The 12132-nt window shown below is 43.4% G+C and overlaps 1 protein-coding gene and 41 non-coding genes across 43 annotated transcripts in view; 41 read left to right on the top strand and 1 right to left on the bottom strand.

The window, feature by feature from the left end:
* The window catches only part of PDZ-GEF (PDZ domain-containing guanine nucleotide exchange factor), a 175326-nt gene that overhangs the window by 146986 nt on the left and 16208 nt on the right, over positions 1 to 12132 (bottom strand). The gene's annotated exons all lie outside the window — the stretch shown is intronic.
* TRNAK-CUU (transfer RNA lysine (anticodon CUU)) lies at positions 5531 to 5603 on the top strand. The gene has a single exon. It is a non-coding gene; the product is annotated as a tRNA-Lys (tRNA).
* TRNAE-CUC (transfer RNA glutamic acid (anticodon CUC)) lies at positions 5682 to 5755 on the top strand. Its single transcript has one exon. It is a non-coding gene; the product is annotated as a tRNA-Glu (tRNA).
* TRNAK-CUU (transfer RNA lysine (anticodon CUU)) lies at positions 6127 to 6199 on the top strand. The gene has a single exon. It is a non-coding gene; the product is annotated as a tRNA-Lys (tRNA).
* TRNAK-CUU (transfer RNA lysine (anticodon CUU)) lies at positions 6277 to 6349 on the top strand. Its single transcript has one exon. It is a non-coding gene; the product is annotated as a tRNA-Lys (tRNA).
* Positions 6430 to 6502, top strand: TRNAK-CUU (transfer RNA lysine (anticodon CUU)). The gene has a single exon. It is a non-coding gene; the product is annotated as a tRNA-Lys (tRNA).
* TRNAK-CUU (transfer RNA lysine (anticodon CUU)) lies at positions 6580 to 6652 on the top strand. Its single transcript has one exon. It is a non-coding gene; the product is annotated as a tRNA-Lys (tRNA).
* TRNAK-CUU (transfer RNA lysine (anticodon CUU)) lies at positions 6730 to 6802 on the top strand. Its single transcript has one exon. It is a non-coding gene; the product is annotated as a tRNA-Lys (tRNA).
* On the top strand, positions 7032 to 7103 carry TRNAK-CUU (transfer RNA lysine (anticodon CUU)). Its single transcript has one exon. It is a non-coding gene; the product is annotated as a tRNA-Lys (tRNA).
* Positions 7181 to 7253, top strand: TRNAK-CUU (transfer RNA lysine (anticodon CUU)). Its single transcript has one exon. It is a non-coding gene; the product is annotated as a tRNA-Lys (tRNA).
* Positions 7331 to 7402, top strand: TRNAK-CUU (transfer RNA lysine (anticodon CUU)). The gene has a single exon. It is a non-coding gene; the product is annotated as a tRNA-Lys (tRNA).
* Positions 7482 to 7554, top strand: TRNAK-CUU (transfer RNA lysine (anticodon CUU)). The gene has a single exon. It is a non-coding gene; the product is annotated as a tRNA-Lys (tRNA).
* Positions 7634 to 7706, top strand: TRNAK-CUU (transfer RNA lysine (anticodon CUU)). The gene has a single exon. It is a non-coding gene; the product is annotated as a tRNA-Lys (tRNA).
* On the top strand, positions 7784 to 7856 carry TRNAK-CUU (transfer RNA lysine (anticodon CUU)). The gene has a single exon. It is a non-coding gene; the product is annotated as a tRNA-Lys (tRNA).
* On the top strand, positions 7934 to 8006 carry TRNAK-CUU (transfer RNA lysine (anticodon CUU)). The gene has a single exon. It is a non-coding gene; the product is annotated as a tRNA-Lys (tRNA).
* On the top strand, positions 8086 to 8158 carry TRNAK-CUU (transfer RNA lysine (anticodon CUU)). Its single transcript has one exon. It is a non-coding gene; the product is annotated as a tRNA-Lys (tRNA).
* TRNAK-CUU (transfer RNA lysine (anticodon CUU)) lies at positions 8239 to 8311 on the top strand. Its single transcript has one exon. It is a non-coding gene; the product is annotated as a tRNA-Lys (tRNA).
* TRNAK-CUU (transfer RNA lysine (anticodon CUU)) lies at positions 8389 to 8461 on the top strand. Its single transcript has one exon. It is a non-coding gene; the product is annotated as a tRNA-Lys (tRNA).
* TRNAK-CUU (transfer RNA lysine (anticodon CUU)) lies at positions 8539 to 8611 on the top strand. Its single transcript has one exon. It is a non-coding gene; the product is annotated as a tRNA-Lys (tRNA).
* Positions 8691 to 8763, top strand: TRNAK-CUU (transfer RNA lysine (anticodon CUU)). The gene has a single exon. It is a non-coding gene; the product is annotated as a tRNA-Lys (tRNA).
* TRNAK-CUU (transfer RNA lysine (anticodon CUU)) lies at positions 8844 to 8916 on the top strand. The gene has a single exon. It is a non-coding gene; the product is annotated as a tRNA-Lys (tRNA).
* Positions 8997 to 9069, top strand: TRNAK-CUU (transfer RNA lysine (anticodon CUU)). The gene has a single exon. It is a non-coding gene; the product is annotated as a tRNA-Lys (tRNA).
* On the top strand, positions 9147 to 9219 carry TRNAK-CUU (transfer RNA lysine (anticodon CUU)). Its single transcript has one exon. It is a non-coding gene; the product is annotated as a tRNA-Lys (tRNA).
* Positions 9297 to 9369, top strand: TRNAK-CUU (transfer RNA lysine (anticodon CUU)). Its single transcript has one exon. It is a non-coding gene; the product is annotated as a tRNA-Lys (tRNA).
* On the top strand, positions 9447 to 9519 carry TRNAK-CUU (transfer RNA lysine (anticodon CUU)). Its single transcript has one exon. It is a non-coding gene; the product is annotated as a tRNA-Lys (tRNA).
* TRNAK-CUU (transfer RNA lysine (anticodon CUU)) lies at positions 9599 to 9671 on the top strand. The gene has a single exon. It is a non-coding gene; the product is annotated as a tRNA-Lys (tRNA).
* Positions 9752 to 9824, top strand: TRNAK-CUU (transfer RNA lysine (anticodon CUU)). Its single transcript has one exon. It is a non-coding gene; the product is annotated as a tRNA-Lys (tRNA).
* On the top strand, positions 9902 to 9974 carry TRNAK-CUU (transfer RNA lysine (anticodon CUU)). Its single transcript has one exon. It is a non-coding gene; the product is annotated as a tRNA-Lys (tRNA).
* Positions 10052 to 10124, top strand: TRNAK-CUU (transfer RNA lysine (anticodon CUU)). Its single transcript has one exon. It is a non-coding gene; the product is annotated as a tRNA-Lys (tRNA).
* TRNAK-CUU (transfer RNA lysine (anticodon CUU)) lies at positions 10202 to 10274 on the top strand. The gene has a single exon. It is a non-coding gene; the product is annotated as a tRNA-Lys (tRNA).
* TRNAK-CUU (transfer RNA lysine (anticodon CUU)) lies at positions 10354 to 10426 on the top strand. Its single transcript has one exon. It is a non-coding gene; the product is annotated as a tRNA-Lys (tRNA).
* TRNAK-CUU (transfer RNA lysine (anticodon CUU)) lies at positions 10504 to 10576 on the top strand. The gene has a single exon. It is a non-coding gene; the product is annotated as a tRNA-Lys (tRNA).
* TRNAK-CUU (transfer RNA lysine (anticodon CUU)) lies at positions 10654 to 10726 on the top strand. Its single transcript has one exon. It is a non-coding gene; the product is annotated as a tRNA-Lys (tRNA).
* TRNAK-CUU (transfer RNA lysine (anticodon CUU)) lies at positions 10806 to 10878 on the top strand. The gene has a single exon. It is a non-coding gene; the product is annotated as a tRNA-Lys (tRNA).
* On the top strand, positions 10959 to 11031 carry TRNAK-CUU (transfer RNA lysine (anticodon CUU)). Its single transcript has one exon. It is a non-coding gene; the product is annotated as a tRNA-Lys (tRNA).
* Positions 11112 to 11184, top strand: TRNAK-CUU (transfer RNA lysine (anticodon CUU)). The gene has a single exon. It is a non-coding gene; the product is annotated as a tRNA-Lys (tRNA).
* On the top strand, positions 11262 to 11334 carry TRNAK-CUU (transfer RNA lysine (anticodon CUU)). Its single transcript has one exon. It is a non-coding gene; the product is annotated as a tRNA-Lys (tRNA).
* On the top strand, positions 11412 to 11484 carry TRNAK-CUU (transfer RNA lysine (anticodon CUU)). Its single transcript has one exon. It is a non-coding gene; the product is annotated as a tRNA-Lys (tRNA).
* On the top strand, positions 11562 to 11634 carry TRNAK-CUU (transfer RNA lysine (anticodon CUU)). The gene has a single exon. It is a non-coding gene; the product is annotated as a tRNA-Lys (tRNA).
* On the top strand, positions 11712 to 11784 carry TRNAK-CUU (transfer RNA lysine (anticodon CUU)). Its single transcript has one exon. It is a non-coding gene; the product is annotated as a tRNA-Lys (tRNA).
* On the top strand, positions 11864 to 11936 carry TRNAK-CUU (transfer RNA lysine (anticodon CUU)). The gene has a single exon. It is a non-coding gene; the product is annotated as a tRNA-Lys (tRNA).
* Positions 12017 to 12089, top strand: TRNAK-CUU (transfer RNA lysine (anticodon CUU)). The gene has a single exon. It is a non-coding gene; the product is annotated as a tRNA-Lys (tRNA).

The raw sequence follows: 12132 nt of genomic DNA on the forward strand, positions 1-12132 counted from the left end.
TTTTCCCCTTTTTTCGATCATTTTCTCGCATTTCTGGGGGTCCCCCCTCACTACGGCCTTGCTCGAGGGAATATAGTCAGCCTATTTCTCAGTAAATTTAAATAGGGAAAAATCTAAATAAAGTCTGGATCCACCCCCCTCCATGATCCCTTTTCACATTTGGGCCCTCCGGTTGTGCATGGGTAAAAATCCCATGGGGCCATGGGATTTTTATTACTGACTAGCTGATACCCGGCGACGTTGCCGCCCAGTAAAAAAAATGCATATATGTATAGCTTATTAATTATTTCTTAATCAAAAAAAATTCTGCATCAAGTAAGAAAAAATTACGTTTATTTTAAGATATTTTAATTAAAAACTTCAGGCAGTCGCTTGTGAATGCACAATATTTTTTGTTTTTCCATCTGATGTGTAGATGCCAAATTTTTGGGGTTACCAACACGCGACGTAAAGCTGTCCGTGTGAAAAACAGGGCTCAAGTAGGTTGATACCTGCCACTGCTAATAACTGGCCTTGCGCTTTGTTGATTGTCATGGCAAAAGCTAAACGAATCGGGAACTGTAATCGCTTGAAAGTGAATGGCATTTCTTCAGTCATAATTGGGATTTACGTGGAATGAAGACGTCTCTCCTTTGGCACATCCAGTTAGAATCGGTGCTTCGATGATGTAATTGTGCAATTTCTTCACGCAGAGTCTGCTGCCATTGTAGAGTCTCGGTGTCTCCAAATTCCTTAAAAGCATTACCGGTGCTCTGACTTTGGGGGTCAAGTTGTGTGGTGGCACACCCGGAATATCCAAAGAATTCAGAAATTCTGCAGGATTCAGAACTGTCTGCGTTGTGTCTGTCAAAGTGTCAACCGATTTGTAAGATGTCCCGGAATAATTTTTAGGATTTTTTCGTTGATCTTGTTCACACTGTCATTTTTCGGTGCCAGAATAACTCTCACAAAGCCACTCATGGTTTCGGTGATTTTGTTGAATGTTTGGGAAGACATTGTCTGCAAGTTCTGGAACTGAGTTTAACAATTCGCAAAATCTATTTGGGTACGTAATGAGTCCAGTGCTTGGGTCTCTACGGGAATTCTTCCATTGCCAAGTTTGATCAATTGATGTGAAAATGATAGCAGTGCTGAGTCATTTTGCAGTTGAACTCGCATGTTGGTGGATAATGATAATTTTTTAACTTCGTGCCAGAGTGTTTTGATTTGAGGCAAGCATTGAGATCATCAGCTGGCGTTGAACATTTTTATTCTCAGTTTTGTCGTCGTAGTTGTTGTTCTAGCATTGGCGTACGGCAGGGGTGGGGGTTGGGGTTCTAACTCCCTCCCCCCTTGAACCAAGATTACAGTGTTGTTTTGCAGGAAAAAATATACCCCCCCCCCCCCCCCAGATGGAAAAAAAATCTGAAACCTCCTCGAAAAAATTCTGCGTACGCCTATGGTTGTTAGCGACGTCATGCGTCCAACTTGTGCAGAGAATATTATTCAAACGCCTTTCAAGCATTTTTTAAATTTAAACTATACCTATACAATGGGCGGTTGATGAGATAAAGGCCGCATTATCACTTACAGGACACCGTGTATATAGGCTAGCAGAAATACCCGGCGCTTCCCGGGTTTTCTTCAATTACTGGGAGGATTGGAAATGTGACAAACCGTTATAAATGAGTAAACTGTTATAATAACAGAATTAAAGGTGTGAAAAACCATTGTAAAGGCATATATACACGTCTGAAACGCATTGTTGGAAACCACGGTAACCAAAGTAAACGTTCCGAAAGTGATTGTTGAGGCCCCAAAACCATTGTTGCCCGACAGTTTTTCGCCCATTTCGGGCATTTGCCCAGCTCTGACGAAGTTTTAAAGTAGCCTACGGTTCAATCCCGGACCTGTTTGGTATATATGCAAAATCTGGCGACGATCGGTCTAAAACTGTAGATTTGTATAAAGAGCATACATACATACATACATACATACATACATACATACTTTCACATTTATATATAAGATTTTTATATGGGACTACTGAATTTTCGAAAAATTAGTAGCACTTTTTTTCTACATAATTTCACTCAAACGTTTCGTTTCGTCCATCTTTTTTTCATTGGCACCTGAACCTGGGCGCTGGTGCTGTTTTGTTTGAGCCCCCCCCCCCCCCCCCCAATAATTTTTGTGAAGGTTCTGGCCCCTTCCTCAATTAACAATAGGTATACAATGCAACGTATTCATGTCTCATTAGATTATTCATAATTGCTAAAGCGGTTAGCACATGACCGTTTTTTGTTTAAAATATTGTTAGAAGACAGACCTAATATTGTTGAAGCAGTTGTCAGAAGTAAAAAAAATTCAGTATTTGTTCCCCAATTTCTTCAGTATTTTTAATATTTTTTTTGAATTTTATAATTTCTTTTCAGTTTTTTTAAATTTTCCTTTTCAATATTTTTTTAATTTCCTCTTTTTTTCTCTAAACCGTCCCACCCGGGAGCCATTTTCCTGAAGTTAAGAGAGGCTATACTAATGCCTCTACTTCAGCGCCTCGCGTCACAGTGCGTGAAATAAGGAAGGCAGGGTCATGTCTCCAGTTGGTGTAGCATGCTTGCCCGGTATGCAAGAGGGCCTGGGTTCGAGTCCCGATGGAGACCTGATGACTTTTCTTCCCGAGTTCACCTCAGCATAATATCCGAAAACTAACTATTTGATTCCTCTTTTTCAATAATTTTTTGAAATTTTCAATTTTAAAATTGTTTTTGAATTTTTCTCATTTTTTTTTAAATTTATTTACAAATAACTTTTCTGAATATTCTCAATAATTTTTTTTTTGAACATTCTCAATTTTCTTCCTTCTTTCAATATTTTTTTTGAATATTCCCAATTTTTTTTTTCAATAATTTTTTTGAATTTTTCAATATTATTTCCCCCCTTTTTTCCCCAATAATGTTTGGAATTTTTTTAATACAATTTTCTTTTTTAAATTTTTTAAAAATTATTTTTCTATTTGAATCTCAAACACGCAAAAGGGCGTAACTCCATAAAACTGATATAAAATCGATCATTTTATTTGGGAAAATATAAATACATAAAACGAATATACCCCCTTATATATATTCGATATCCACTAGTATCTATCTATCCTGGTGGTCAAGCGTAATCAGTGGACAAACAACTTGATATGGACCGTAAAAAGAAATAATAACAAATGGCCGAAGCTGCTTTCACGGTAGGATTATTCGAGCGTATCATTTCTTCAAAACATAAAAAGTCACGGACATGGTTAGCTCGCTTTTACCAATGGTATCTTTGCTCCCAATCTTTGGTAACGAGAATTTATTACTATGACCCGCTTTCACTATTGAAATCGACTCCATAACCACATATTTTTTTTTCGTTCTGCTCAAATTTGCGCAAGACCACCTTCGACTGCCCGAACGGACTTTACACACTGTTGGTAGTAATTACCACTCTCGCGCGTGCGTACATGAAATGTACTTTTTTTTGTTCGGTTTAATTACGACAACCATTGTAATTACTGCATTTTTAGTTGTCGTAGACTTGAAAGTCTAATTTCAAAAATTTCGGTGACTGTTTGATATGACCAGTGGTCATTTGCCCTCATATCCACAAAAATTTCCGAAATTGTTTGTGAAATGATTTTTGATTCAGACAAATGTCCCGTATTTTCAACGAAGTGTACGTGGGTTTTTACAGCTCTCTGAAATCAAGGATTAATGAGACTATTAATCTCTCATGGTCAACTCTAGTCCTACGTTGGGCGCGCAATGTTTCAGCATTTATATTCGGTCAACTTTAACTTTCAATTTTTTGAAATGAACTACAGTAAAACTTCCCAACAAAACGGTCACTAATGGGACCGTGAAAATTTGGCCGCTATTGGGAAGTGGCCGTTATTGGAAATGGAAGTTTTATTTCTGAAAAAAAAAAATTCGAATTATGTAATATGTAAAATGATAATCCGTTCCGTAATTGATTAAGATAATTATATAATGATTATATTAGAATATACAATCATATTGATACTATAATATTATAATAATTGATTAATCAATGGTAGCAACTAGACGGATCAGGTAGGTTTGGCACCCAGGGCATCGGACCAGAGAGAACGAAAATTTCACCCAGGGCCCGCAACTACATACTTTGTCACCCGCGGCAAGCCGAAATTTTGGCACCCCTTGCATGTAGAGAAAGCAGTTACAGGGTGAATTCGGCGCCCCCTTCTGGTTCAGCCTCCGGGGCACCAGGCCCGCCTGCTCCCCGCTAATTGCGGCCCTGACTTCCCCATTGGAATTCTCCTTCAACATTGCAAGGATCAAGCTGACTGATCAAAAATCTAGTTGCAGTAGTAGTGAAACTGGCCGTAGAAACGTCTCGCAAAGCCCTTTTTAGTATATCATTTCTAAGGCGGTGCCCCCTGGGGGCCTATTCTTTATTTATTCATCAAAGTTACTGATTTATTTTTATTATTCAAAAACACTTATAATTATTTTTTTCAAATTTACTGTGTTTTTTTATTTATTTTCCTCGAGTGGCCGCCGAGACCCTGGAAGTTCGCACGCAGCACCAAGGACTCCACGGAGCACAGGTTGAGAACCGCTGTACTAGAGAAATGCGACGTCTCCCATAGACGCTTCTACGGCCCAGAAACGCATATTTCACTACTACTAGTTGCGGCTTTATTAATCGATCCACAGCGCTATTTTGGCATCCTAAATTTATGTTTGCAGTTATAGGCGGTAATAGACTTGGAAGTCTGGGGGGGCACTGTCATTATTACTAGGGGCACGATGATGATGATGTCATTTCATATATATACATTAGATCAGTCGACTGCACTTTTGACGAAGAGGGGGGGGGCAATGCTCCCCACGCCCCCCTGCATCTCCGTCCACGCTTGTAGTGCTGAGAAAACAATAGAAACGACTTGGCGAGAAAAACTGCTTTTATCTCAACCAAGACGGTGTAGCAGCAACCCAAAATAGTCCTTTATTCCCACTTACGATAAACTAGACTAGGCATCATCAACCCGTTGCTCGCGAGCACCACGGTGCTGCTCCCCTAAAGCATCTAGAGTGCTCGATGCTCGTGTTCGATTTCGTGCTCGCGAGCATTGAGATCAACGTTCCAATTAAACACCTTGAAGGAATTGCAAACAAGGATTGAAAATCGTCGTCATTTCATGCATTCGTATGTTAAATACGCGACTGGAAAAAGATTGAAGAGAAAAATGAACTAGACCATATATGCTCTTCATCCATGACGGGAGGGCCAAATGTGACCCTCCGAGTCATCTGATTTCAAACTAACAATGTAAGAATGAGCTGCTAACACACACACACACACATCCTCTGGTCCCTTAAGTGACCTGAGGGTCTCTGTTTGAGCCCACTTCCGTAACCATTGGCCATACCGTGGGCCATTTACAGATCGAGCCCCACGTTGGGTGAATGCTATTTTAATTCCTTTCTGAAATACACTATATTCTAATTGTCCCCAACAGAGATTGCCTTAGCCAGCCCGGCTAGCTCAGTCGGTAGAGCATGAGACCCTTACTCTCAGGGTCGTGGGTTCGAGCCCCACTTTGGGCGAATGCTATTTTAATTCCTTTCTGAAATACACTATATTCTAATTTTCTTCTTTTTCCCCATCTGGTGCCGGCTTGGCCAGCCCGGCTATCTCAGTCGGTAGAGAATGAGACTCTCGATCTCAGGGTCGTGGGTTCGAGCTCCCACGTTGGGCGAATGCTGCTTTAATTCTTTTCTGAAATACACTATATTCTAATTGTCTTCTTTTTGTCCCCAACAGCGATTGTATCAGCCGGCCCGGCTAGCTCAGTCGGTAGAACATGACACTTTTAAACTGATGGTCGTGGGTTCGAACCCCACATAGGGCAAATGGTAGTTTAATTCTGAAATGCACTATATTCTAATTGACTTCTCTTTTCCCCAACGGATGATGCCTTAGCCAACCCGGCTTCCTTAGTCGGTAGAGCATGAGACTCAGGATCGTGGGTTCAAGCCCCAAGTTGGGCGAATGCTATTTTATTTCGTTTCTGAAATACACTATATTCTACTTGTCTTCTTTTTTTCCCAACGGACGTTGCTTTCGCCAGCCCGGCTAGCTCAGTCGGTAGAGCATGAGACTCTTAATCTCAGGGTCGTGGGTTCGAGCCCCACGTTGGGCGAATGCTATTTTATTTCTTTTCTGAAATACGCTATATTCTAATTGTCTTCTTTTTTCCCCAACGGACGTTCATCGCAAGCCCGGCTAGCTCAGTCGGTAGAGCATGAGACTCTTAATCTCAGGGTCGTGGGTTCAAGCCCCACGTTGGGCGAATGCTATTTTATTTCGTTTCTGAAATACTCTATATTCTAATTGTCCTCTTTTTGTCCCCAACAGAGATTTCCTTAACCTGCACGGCTAGCTCAGTCGGTAGACCATGAGACTCTTAATCTCAGGGTCGTGGGTTCGAGCCCCACGTTGGGCGAATGCAATTTTATTTCCTTTCTGAAATACACTATATTCTAACTGTCTTCTTTTTTCCCCAACGGTCGTTCATCGCAAGCCCGGCTAGCTCAGTCGGTAGAGCATGAGACTCTTAATCTCAGGGTCGTGGGTTCGAGCCCCACGTTGGGCGAATGCTATTTTATTTCCTTTCTGAAATACACTATATTCTAACTGTCTTCTTTTTTCCCCAACGGACGTTCATCGCCAGCCCGGCTAGCTCAGTCGGTAGAGCATGAGACTCTTAATCTCAGGGTCGTGGGTTCGAGCCCCACGTTGGGCGAATGCCATTTTATTTCCTTTCTGAAATACGCTATATTCTAATTGTCTTCTTTTTTCCCCACTATATTCATGCTTGCCCGGTATGCAAGAGGGCCTGGGTTCGAGTCCCGGCGGAGACGTGATGACTTTTCTTTCCGAGCTCACCTCAGCATAATATCCGGAAAATAACTGTTTCCTTGACACTATATTCTACTTGTCTTCGTTTTCCCCAACGGACGTTGCTACCGCCAGCCCGGCTAGCTCAGTCGGTAGAGCATGAGACTCTTAATCTCAGGTTGTGGGTTCGAGCCCCACGTTGGGCGAATGCTATTTTATTTCCTTTCTGAAATACACTATATTCTAATTGTCTTCTTTTTTCCGCAACGGACGTTCATCGCAAGCCCGGCTAGCTCAGTCGGTAGAGCATGAGACTCTTAATCTCAGGGTCGTGGGTTCGAGCCCCACGTTGGGCGAATGCTATTTTATTTCGTTTCTGAAATACACTATATTCTAACTGTCTTCTTTTTTCCCCAACGGGCGTTCATTGCAAGCCCGGCTAGCTCAGTCGGTAGAGCATGAGACTCTTAATCTCAGGTTGTGGGTTCGAGCCCCACGTTGGGCGAATGCTATTTTATTTCCTTTCTGAAATACACTATATTCTAATTGTCTTCTTTTTTCCCCAACGCACGTTGCTTTCGCCAGCCCGGCTAGCTCAGTCGGTAGAGCATGAGACTCTTAATCCCTGGGTCGTGGGTTCGAGCCCCACGTTGGGCGAATGCTATTTTATTTCGTTTCTGAAATACACTATATTCTACTTGTCTTCTTTTTTTCCCAACGGACGTTGCTATCGCCAACCCGGCTAGCTCAGTCGGTAGAGCATGAGACTCTTAATCTCAGGGTCGTGGGTTCGAGCCCCACGTTGGGCGAATGCTATTTTATTTCCTTTCTGAAATACGCTATATTCTAATTGTCTTCTTTTTTCCCCAACGGACGTTCATCGCAAGCCCGGCTAGCTCAGTCGGTAGAGCATGAGACTCTTAATCTCAGGGTCGTGGGTTCGAGCCCCACGTTGGGCGAATGCTATTTTATTTCGTTTCTGAAATACACTATATTCTAACTGTCTTCTTTTTTCAACAACGGACGTTCCTCGCAAGCCCGGCTAGCTCAGTCGGTAGAGCATGAGACTCTTAATCTCAGGGTCGTGGGTTCGAGCCCCACGTTGGGCGAATGCTAATTTATTTCCTTTCTGAAATACACTATATTCTAATTGTCTTCTTTTTTCCCCAACTGATGTTGCTATCGCCAGCCCGGCTAGCTCAGTCGGTAGAGCATGAGACTCTTAATCTCAGGGTCGTGGGTTCGAGCCCCACGTTGGGCGAATGCTATTTTATTTCCTTTCTGAAATACTCTATATTCTAATTGTCCTCTTTTTGTCCCCAACAGAGATTTCCTTAACCTGCACGGCTAGCTCAGTCGGTAGAGCATGAGACTCTTAATCTCAGGGTCGTGGGTTCGAGCCCCACGTTGGGCGAATGTTATTTTATTTCCTTTCTGAAATACGCTATATTCTAATTGTCTTCTTTTTTCCCCAACGGACGTTCATCGCAAGCCCGGCTAGCTCAGTCGGTAGAGCATGAGACTCTTAATCTCAGGGTCGTGGGTTCGAGCCCCACGTTGGGCGAATGCTATTTTATTTCGTTTCTGAAATACACTATATTCTAACTGTCTTCTTTTTTCAACAACGGACGTTCCTCGCAAGCCCGGCTAGCTCAGTCGGTAGAGCATGAGACTCTTAATCTCAGGGTCGTGGGTTCGAGCCCCACGTTGGGCGAATGCTAATTTATTTCCTTTCTGAAATACACTATATTCTAATTGTCTTCTTTTTTCCCCAACTGATGTTGCTATCGCCAGCCCGGCTAGCTCAGTCGGTAGAGCATGAGACTCTTAATCTCAGGGTCGTGGGTTCGAGCCCCACGTTGGGCGAATGCTATTTTATTTCCTTTCTGAAATACTCTATATTCTAATTGTCCTCTTTTTGTCCCCAACAGAGATTTCCTTAACCTGCACGGCTAGCTCAGTCGGTAGAGCATGAGACTCTTAATCTCAGGGTCGTGGGTTCGAGCCCCACGTTGGGCGAATGCTATTTTATTTCCTTTCTGAAATACTCTATATTCTAATTGTCCTCTTTTTGTCCCCAACAGAGATTTCCTTAACCTGCACGGCTAGCTCAGTCGGTAGAGCATGAGACTCTTAATCGCAGGGTCGTGGGTTCGAGCCCCACGTTGGGCGAATGCAATTTTATTTCCTTTCTGAAATACACTATATTCTAACTGTCTTCTTTTTTCCCCAACGGTCGTTCATCGCAAGCCCGGCTAGCTCAGTCGGTAGAGCATGAGACTCTTAATCTCAGGGTCGTGGGTTCGAGCCCCACGTTGGGCGAATGCTATTTTATTTCCTTTCTGAAATACGCTATATTCTAATTGTCTTCTTTTTTCCCCAACGGACGTTCATCGCAAGCCCGGCTAGCTCAGTCGGTAGAGCATGAGACTCTTAATCTCAGGGTCGTGGGTTCGAGCCCCACGTTGGGCGAATGCTATTTTATTTCGTTTCTGAAATACACTATATTCTAACTGTCTTCTTTTTTCAACAACGGACGTTCCTCGCAAGCCCGGCTAGCTCAGTCGGTAGAGCATGAGACTCTTAATCTCAGGGTCGTGGGTTCGAGCCCCACGTTGGGCGAATGCTAATTTATTTCCTTTCTGAAATACACTATATTCTAATTGTCTTCTTTTTTCCCCAACTGATGTTGCTATCGCCAGCCCGGCTAGCTCAGTCGGTAGAGCATGAGACTCTTAATCTCAGGGTCGTGGGTTCGAGCCCCACGTTGGGCGAATGCTATTTTATTTCCTTTCTGAAATACTCTATATTCTAATTGTCCTCTTTTTGTCCCCAACAGAGATTTCCTTAACCTGCACGGCTAGCTCAGTCGGTAGAGCATGAGACTCTTAATCGCAGGGTCGTGGGTTCGAGCCCCACGTTGGGCGAATGCAATTTTATTTCCTTTCTGAAATACACTATATTCTAACTGTCTTCTTTTTTCCCCAACGGTCGTTCATCGCAAGCCCGGCTAGCTCAGTCGGTAGAGCATGAGACTCTTAATCTCAGGGTCGTGGGTTCGAGCCCCACGTTGGGCGAATGCTATTTTATTTCCTTTCTGAAATACACTATATTCTAACTGTCTTCTTTTTTCCCCAACGGACGTTCATCGCCAGCCCGGCTAGCTCAGTCGGTAGAGCATGAGACTCTTAATCTCAGGGTCGTGGGTTCGAGCCCCACGTTGGGCGAATGCCATTTTATTTCCTTTCTGAAATACGCTATATTCTAATTGTCTTCTTTTTTCCCCAACGGACGTTCATCGCAAGCCCGGCTAGCTGAGTCGGTAGAGCATGAGACTCTTAATCTCAGGGTCGTGGGTTCGAGCCCCACGTTGGGCGAATGCAATTTTATTTCCTTTCTGAAATACGCTATATTCTAATTGTCTTCTTTTTTCCCCAACGGACGTTGCTATCGCCAACCCGGCTAGCTCAGTCGGTAGAGCATGAGACTCTTAATCTCAGGGTCGTGGGTTCGAGCCCCACGTTGGGCGAATGCTATTTTATTTCCTTTCTGAAATACGCTATATTCTAATTGTCTTCTTTTTTCCCCAACGGACGTTCATCGCAAGCCCGGCTAGCTCAGTCGGTAGAGCATGAGACTCTTAATCTCAGGGTCGTGGGTTCGAGCCCCACGTTGGGCGAATGCTATTTTATTTCGTTTCTGAAATACACTATATTCTAACTGTCTTCTTTTTTCAACAACGGACGTTCCTCGCAAGCCCGGCTAGCTCAGTCGGTAGAGCATGAGACTCTTAATCTCAGGGTCGTGGGTTCGAGCCCCACGTTGGGCGAATGCTAATTTATTTCCTTTCTGAAATACACTATATTCTAATTGTCTTCTTTTTTCCCCAACTGATGTTGCTATCGCCAGCCCGGCTAGCTCAGTCGGTAGAGCATGAGACTCTTAATCTCAGGGTCGTGGGTTCGAGCCCCACGTTGGGCGAATGCTATTTTATTTCCTTTCTGAAATACTCTATATTCTAATTGTCCTCTTTTTGTCCCCAACAGAGATTTCCTTAACCTGCACGGCTAGCTCAGTCGGTAGAGCATGAGACTCTTAATCTCAGGGTCGTGGGTTCGAGCCCCACGTTGGGCGAATGCTATTTTATTTCCTTTCTGAAATACTCTATATTCTAATTGTCCTCTTTTTGTCCCCAACAGAGATTTCCTTAACCTGCACGGCTAGCTCAGTCGGTAGAGCATGAGACTCTTAATCGCAGGGTCGTGGGTTCGAGCCCCACGTTGGGCGAATGCAATTTTATTTCCTTTCTGAAATACACTATATTCTAACTGTCTTCTTTTTTCCCCAACGGTCGTTCATCGCAAGCCCGGCTAGCTCAGTCGGTAGAGCATGAGACTCTTAATCTCAGGGTCGTGGGTTCGAGCCCCACGTTGGGCGAATGCTATTTTATTTCCTTTCTGAAATACACTATATTCTAACTGTCTTCTTTTTTCCCCAACGGACGTTCATCGCCAGCCCGGCTAGCTCAGTCGGTAGAGCATGAGACTCTTAATCTCAGGGTCGTGGGTTCGAGCCCCACGTTGGGCGAATGCCATTTTATTTCCTTTCTGAAATACGCTATATTCTAATTGTCTTCTTTTTTCCCCAACGGACGTTCATCGCAAGCCCGGCTAGCTCAGTCGGTAGAGCATGAGACTCTTAATCTCAGGGTCGTGGGTTCGAGCCCCACGTTGGGCGAATGCTATTTTATTTCGTTTCTGAAATACACTATATTCTAACTGTCTTCTTTTTTCAACAACGGACGTTCCTCGCAAGCCCGGCTAGCTCAGTCGGTAGAGCATGAGACTCTTAATCTCAGGGTCGTGGGTTCGAGCCCCACGTTGGGCGAATGCTAATTTATTTCCTTTCTGAAATACACTATATTCTAATTGTCTTCTTTTTTCCCCAACTGATGTTGCTATCGCCAGCCCGGCTAGCTCAGTCGGTAGAGCATGAGACTCTTAATCTCAGGGTCGTGGGTTCGAGCCCCACGTTGGGCGAATGCTATTTTATTTCCTTTCTGAAATACTCTATATTCTAATTGTCCTCTTTTTGTCCCCAACAGAGATTTCCTTAACCTGCACGGCTAGCTCAGTCGGTAGAGCATGAGACTCTTAATCTCAGGGTCGTGGGTTCGAGCCCCACGTTGGGCGAATGCTATTTTATTTCCTTTCTGAAATACTCTATATTCTAATT

Source organism: Pholcus phalangioides, unplaced genomic scaffold (assembly GCF_987345545.1).
Source record: "Pholcus phalangioides strain wild (caught in Gottingen) unplaced genomic scaffold, Ppha-v1.0 ptg000002l_1, whole genome shotgun sequence".
In the NCBI taxonomy this organism is placed as follows: domain Eukaryota; kingdom Metazoa; phylum Arthropoda; class Arachnida; order Araneae; family Pholcidae; genus Pholcus; species Pholcus phalangioides.